Here is a 6,271-nt window from a genome sequence, read left to right on the forward strand (position 1 = left end):
GGCTCAAAATATATTTGAAAATATTGTTTATGTTCCTCCTTTCTGAAACCACTAGAAATGCATAGTCTTAGTTAGCAGTGCAACTAACTCCCTCCCCACAGACTATGCCACTAGTGCTCCCTTTTGCACAAAGAAGACTTGACATCTTTAAATTGTAATGCTGGTAAAGAATGTTAAACATACCAGGAACTACCAAAAGAATAAACCAATCCGTCTTGGATTAAGAGAAGCCAGGGTGCCTTTAGGGACAAGAATCAGGAAACTGCATCTCACAAACTTCGACATGTTAGCAGGCAGGGCCACTCCTTTGGAAAAAAAAAAACCATGGTGTTGGGAAAGGTGTTAGTGAAAGAGAGGGAGGCACTCAACAAGATGGATTGACATAGTGATTGCAACCACTTGAGCATGGCAATGAGGATGGTGCATGATAGCACACAGTTCTTACCTATTTTCAATAGGGATGTCATGAGTTGTAACTGACTTGATGGCACATAATAGCAATGCTATTTCCCTACTGCTGAACCTGTTCTTTGGGAACACTGTTCGCCTATTAATCATGAATATTTATTCCTTTGTGCATTTATTCAACAAATGCATATTGAAAGTGACAAAACCTGTGTTGTACACACAAGAATATAGTTACTGCTAACACTTTAAGAGAAGAAGGCAATATAAAAATATTTTAGTACAGTGAAAATAATCAGCACAGATTGTAGAAGAGCAATAGAACATAGGCTGTAAAGGTAGGATGGAAGTCAAGTAGATAGATCAGGAATGGAGTTGACATGAGCAAAGTTGCAGAGGCAAGAAATGACCCAGTGTATAGGGAAACTAAATAGCTTTTTGTGTCATTCAAATATAAAGCTCAGAGAAATAAAGCAAAAGGAGATGAAGAGAAGCAGACAAGGGCAAAATAGTGAAGCGACTTTCAGTACGCAGTGACAGGCCAAACAAATTTTAAAGACTTTCAAGAAAATTTAATGATGATGTTTTAATGTATTAAAAATATTTTATTTCTCAAGCCATGCAATTGTGGTTGGACAGCTACGTTGTCCCCATGTTCTTGCAATGGTGAATAATGCTGCTATGGACATTGATGTACAAATATCTGTGACTAAGTTCTCATTTTCTCAGGACATATACCAAGCAGTGGAATAGTTGGCTCACATGGAATTTTTGTGTTCAGTTTTCTGAGGAAATGCCAAACTGCCTTCTAGAGTGTTTGTACCATTTTAAAATCCTGACAGTGTATAATTATTACTTGCTGTCTTTTTAAATTTTGACACTACTGCTGGGGTGACATGGTATCTCATTATCGTTTTGATTTGCATCTCTCTTATTGTTAGTGACTTTGAATATTTTTTTCATGTATCTGTTGCCCATCAGAATATCTTCCTCTGTGAAAAATCTTTCCATGTCTTTTGCCCATTTTGTAATTGTGTTATCAGTCTTTTCAAACCATGGAATACTACACGGCATGCAGGAAAAATGACTTTGTAAATCACTATGTAACTTGAGAGGAACTGGAGAGTATTATGCCAAGTAAACTAGCTCAGCCCATAAAGACAAATACTGTATAAGACCATTATTTCAGAAATGGAAAGATAACTAGTAAAACGTGTTTGAGGATCCAAGGGCGGTGGGTAGCTGAGGGGTGAAAATAGGTGGGGGAATAATCATAGGATCACACAATATGATGAGTGGAGGCAGGGGTGGGTTAAGAAACAGGAAAAATGTGGTATGAAAAACAATGTATAGGAACTTTGTAGGTAAACTAGTATAAAATAAAAATTTTATTGTTTTTGTTATGTGCCATCAAGTCACCTGTGACTCATAGCGACCCTAAGTACAATAGCCCTAAACCCTGCTCTATCCTTTGCCAATCTCACTATCTCTGACATACCTACCCAGACTAACCCAGTCACTGGATCAATTCACCTCACAATGGGTCTTCCTCTCCTGTGCTGTCCTTCCACTCTCTCAAGCATGACATTCTTCTCCAAGGACTAGTCCCTTTTTACAATATGTCCAAAGTATTTCAGATGAAGCTTCAGAAGCCTTGCCTCCAAGAAGCAGTCTGGTTTAACCTTCTCCAGGATGAACCTATTTGTTTTCTTAGCAGTCCATGGTATATTCAATACTCTTCTATAGCACCACAGCTCAAAGGCATCAATTCTTCTTCTATCATCCTTAGTCATTGTCCAGCCCATGGACTGTATCAAGTGCACCTTCGTCTCTCGAGTGACATCCTTGCTCTTCAGTGCTTTGGAGAGGTATCTAACAGCAGACTTTTCTATAGTAATACATCTTTTGATTTCCTTGCCACTGGTGCTAAAAGTGTTGACTGTGGCACCAAGCAAACTACATCTGTTAACAGTCTCAATCTTCTCGCCATTCATCATGATGCTGCCAATTGGCCCAATGGTGAGAATCTTTGTTGTCTTGATGTTGAGCCTCAATCCATATTGAAGACTGCAGTCCTTGACCCTCTGCAGCAAGCTCTTCAGATCCTCCTCAATTTCAGCAAGCAAGGTTGTGTCATCTGCATAATGCAGGTTGTTGATGAATCTTCCTCCAATCCTGATGCCACATTTCTCCTCATGCATCCCAGCCTCCCAGATAATCTGTTTTGCATATAATTTGAAAAGGTATGGGGATAGGATACATCCCTGGCATACACCCTTCCCAATTTTGAGCCAAGCAGTATTCCTTCACTCTGTTCTGGTGACTGTCTCCAGTCCAAGCATAAGTTTCACATAAGCATGATCAAGTGTTCTGGGATTTCCATTCTTCTCAAAGTTAGTCACCGTTTGTTGTGGTCCACAAAGACAAATACCTTTGCATTGTCAATGAAATACAGATACACATTCCTCTGGTGCTCTCTGCTTTCAGCCACAATCCATCTGACATTAACTACAATATCTCTAGTACCATGACCCATTCTAAAGCCAGGCTGCACTTCTGGCAGTTCTCTGTTGATGTGCTGTTCCAGTCATTTTTGGAAAATTTTCAGCAGAATCTTGCTGCAAATGCTATTAATGATATTGTTCAACAATTTCCACACTCTGTCAGATCACCTTTCTTTGGAATGGGAATAAATATAGATCACTTCCAGTCAGTTGGCCAGATGATTGTCCTCCAGATTTCTTGGCACAACTTGGTAAGCACATCTAGGGCAGCATCTGTTGAAATATACCAATTGGTATACCATCAATTCCTGGAGCCTTTCCCCCCCCCAATTCTTTCAGAGAAGCTTGAACTTCTTCCTTCATCACCACGGGCTCTTCCTCATATGTTGTTTTATGAAATTCTTCTATGTCTGTCAATTCCTTTTGGTACAATGACTCTGTATACTCTATCTTCTTTTAATAATTCCTGGATCATTTAATATTCTGTGTACAGCATCCTTAAGTATTGCAACTGCCGTCGAGTTGACAATGACTCATAGCAACTCTATAAATAAATAATCAAAAATGTGTCCTATCTTTTACCTTCTTCGTGATCTCTGCCTGGCTCAAGTCCCTGGTATCAGTCACTCTGTCAGTCCATTTCACTGAGAGTCTTCCTATCTTTCATTGATCATCTACCTTTTCTAGTGTTATGTCTTTTTCCAAAAACTGGTCTCTCTTGAAAGCATGGCCAAAATATCTCTACGCTTGCATCTAAGAAGAAACCTTGGATGCATTTCCTCTAAGATAGGAGTATATTTTGCTAGTCCATGGTATTTTCAATATGCTTAACTAACATCACAATTCAAAGGCATTGTTGTTTCTTTGGTTTTACTTATTCCTTGATCAGCTCAGATACATAGGAAGCAAATGAAAATATCACTGCTTGAATCAGGTGTACCTTAGTCTTTAATTTGGCATTTTTGCTCTTTAACACTTTGGAAAGGTTCTCAACAGCATATTTTCCCGTTGAAACACTTTTCCCTCCTTGATTGCTTCTGCCATTGGTATTGATCGTGGATCCAAGTAAAATGACAATATAAACAATGAGAATTTTTGTTTTCTTGATGTAGAGATATAAACCATATCGGAGGCTGTAGGTTTTTTTAAACTTCTTTAGTAAGTAATTAAAATCTTTTTCACTTTCTGCAAGCACGGTTGTATTATCTGCATGATGCCACAGGTTGTTGCTGAGTCTTTTTTCAATCCATATGATTCACCATTTTCTTACAGTCCAGTTTCTTTAATTATTTGTTCAGTACGTACACTGAACATTTTAGGGGAAAGAATATAACCATAATACACACTTTTTCTTATTTTAAACCATGCTGCATTTTAATGTTCTATCCAGATAATTGCTTCTTAATGAGTGTGTAATTTCTTATGAGCAAAATTAAATAAAACAGAGAATCATTTAAAAAATTTTCATATGTGTATTGATAAAGGACTGCAACTGTGATAAAACATAGCAATGACTACCTGGATAGCATGTTGTTGGTATGTGCTGCCAAGTGGGAACCAACCTATACTGGACCCTCCAATGAGTTTTCAGAGGCAGTTAATGGAATGGGAGGAGATTGGCCATCCTTCTTCCATGGAGCAGCTGGTTGACTCCAACTGCACGCCTTTGGGACTACAGCTCAACTTCCTACCATTAGGCCACCACACCTGGCATAGGACCAGGCAATGGTTCATTCTGTTGTATATAGGGTTGCTGAATTGGAATTAACCCAACAATATCTAGCAGCTAATATTTCAGAACTGCTGAAGAGTTTAAAACCAAGAAGCATGATCAGATTCAATATATTAGATAGATACCTAACTAAAGGAAACAAAATCTGTTGCCATTGAGTCAATTCAGGTTCATAGTTACTCTGTAAATTTGAGAACTGCTCCTTGTGGTTTTTAAGACTGTAAATCATTATGAAAGCAGAATGTCCCATCTTTTCCCTGCAAAATGGCTGGTGGATTTAAATGCCAAAATATTTGTTAGTTGCTTAGTGCTTTAAACATGATACCACCTAGAGTTTACCAAATGAATGAAGACATTCACATATATCACTAGATGCTTGGAGTCGTAATCCAAACTAGAAATCCTGAAAGCATTAATGAGACTAATAATATTCGGGATGGGGAAAAAGGTAGACAAAGTGTGTCCAGAAAACAGTATAGTTGTAATTATTCAATTTAACCCCTTTTCTAAAAACTGTAGACATAGAATTTCATAGCAGCTTCATTCACTATAGGGGGAAAATGGAAATAGTCCAAATGTCAATAAACAAATGAATGGATTGAGAAACTGGTACATTCACACAATACAACATTCAGGAGAAACTCTTTCAAAATATACTGTATAACATAAGAGAGTCTAGAAAGCATTACCATGAGTGATCTAACTCAGTCTCATAAGGATGAATACTGCATAAGACCATAATTGTAAAAATAGAAGGATAACTAATTAGTAAGATGTAGATGTTTCCATTTCCACTTGTTCTTCTTTTCTCTTCCTTCCTTCTGTACTCTAGAAAAAGGTTACTCTTTGATTTGGATGGCGGATTGTTCTAAGGAGTTTGTTACTGTGCATATGTTAGAGGAGTAGAAGGAGGCATGGGAATGTGAGTGACAAGTCTGCACTTATGGGAATTGGTTTTGGGAGTTTCTCCAGGTGAAGTTGGTAAAGGTCAGATTTTGCACTCTGCATGTGTCCCTTCCTCTTTTTACAAGTATCCTAGTCTTTAAAAAGGACATCTCTCTTTAATACCTTGGGAATGTCTTTGATGGCAGATTTTCTCAATGCAATAAAACTTTTGATTACTTGACTGCTTCTGCCTTCGGTGTTGATTATTAATACAAATAAAATGAAACAATCAACAACTTCAACACAGCCTCAGAAACCTAGAGAGAGTTGTTATGAGTCTGAGCCAATAGGTAACAGTTTGTGAATGTTAACACACATACACACACATAGACATACACATACACATACACATACACATACACATACACATACACATACACAGGCATTCCACCATCACCGCCACCACCATCACTACATATTTTGTGTTGGTAAGTATACTAGCTAATATTTTCAGCATGCTCATGTTCAGATAAATAAACTCCTTCTTGCTTCTTTGTTTGACAATGTTCCAATTCTACAGTATTTGCTGATCACTTATGCTAATAATCACATTTGTAAAATTATTAATTTAGCTTATATGTATTGAACATATATTTAGAATCACATTCCACTAGGGATGGAGAACAAAAGAAAATTATGCAATTGTTCATACTTCTGTGGTTCATAACAAACTATGGCTAACACT

Source organism: Elephantulus edwardii, unplaced genomic scaffold (assembly GCF_000299155.1).
Source record: "Elephantulus edwardii isolate Elephantulus edwardi_28Jun2011 unplaced genomic scaffold, EleEdw1.0 scaffold00050, whole genome shotgun sequence".
Classification (NCBI taxonomy): Eukaryota; Metazoa; Chordata; class Mammalia; order Macroscelidea; family Macroscelididae; genus Elephantulus; species Elephantulus edwardii.